General features: G+C 59.7%; 1 non-coding gene across 1 annotated transcript; it reads right to left on the bottom strand.

Annotated features, from left to right (window-relative positions):
- Positions 1 to 632: 632 nt before the first annotated feature.
- On the bottom strand, positions 633 to 788 carry LOC123179300 (5.8S ribosomal RNA). Its single transcript, XR_006490264.1, has one exon. It is a non-coding gene; the product is annotated as a 5.8S ribosomal RNA (ribosomal RNA).
- Positions 789 to 904: the final 116 nt, after the last annotated feature.

The following is a 904-nucleotide window of genomic DNA, read 5'->3' as shown; positions in this document are numbered from 1 at the left end:
CGGCAATTTCAAGCACTCTTTGACTCTCTTTTCAAAGTCCTTTTCATCTTTCCCTCGCGGTACTTGTTCGCTATCGGTCTCTCGCCTGTATTTAGCCTTGGACGGAGTCTACCGCCCGATTTGGGCTGCATTCCCAAACAACCCGACTCGTTGACGGCGCCTCGTGGGGCGACAGGGTCCGGGCCGGACGGGGCTCTCACCCTCCCAGGCGCCCCTTTCCAGGGGACTTGGGCCCGGTCCGTCGCTGAGGACGCCTCTCCAGACTACAATTCGGACGGCACAGCCGCCCGATTCTCAAGCTGGGCTGCTCCCGGTTCGCTCGCCGTTACTAGGGGAATCCTTGTAAGTTTCTTCTCCTCCGCTTATTTATATGCTTAAACTCAGCGGGTAGTCCCGCCTGACCTGGGGTCGCGGTCGAAGCGACGTGCGCTTCGTTTGCTGGGTTGTTATGAGGCCATAATGTCGGCTGCGCGTCGGATGCACTGCGTTGATAAAGCGAGGACGCCCACCATGCGCTGTGTCCGGCGCGGTACACCGGCAGCCCGATCTTCGGTCCACCGCCCCTTGCGAGACGAGGGACCAGATGCCGCATCCCGATTCCCGATGAGGGTGGTTGGGAGCGTGTTTTGGCGTGACGCCCAGGCAGGCGTGCCCTCGGCCGAGTGGCCTCGGGCGCAACTTGCGTTCAAAGACTCGATGGTTCGCGGGATTCTGCAATTCACACCAGGTATCGCATTTCGCTACGTTCTTCATCGATGCGAGAGCCGAGATATCCGTTGCCGAGAGTCGTGTGGATTAAATAGCTTTGCAACACAAGGGATGGCTAGCAAGCTAGCCATGCCCCCGGGTTAGGCACAGTGTTCCTTGACGCCTTCGGCGCCGTGGGTTCTTTTACCCCGAGCCC

The sequence above is a fragment of the Triticum aestivum genome, unplaced genomic scaffold, assembly GCF_018294505.1.
Source record: "Triticum aestivum cultivar Chinese Spring unplaced genomic scaffold, IWGSC CS RefSeq v2.1 scaffold116717, whole genome shotgun sequence".
Classification (NCBI taxonomy): Eukaryota; Viridiplantae; Streptophyta; class Magnoliopsida; order Poales; family Poaceae; genus Triticum; species Triticum aestivum.
The sequence above is the reverse complement of the archived record's forward strand: the minus strand, read 5'-3'. Positions and strand labels throughout refer to the sequence as shown.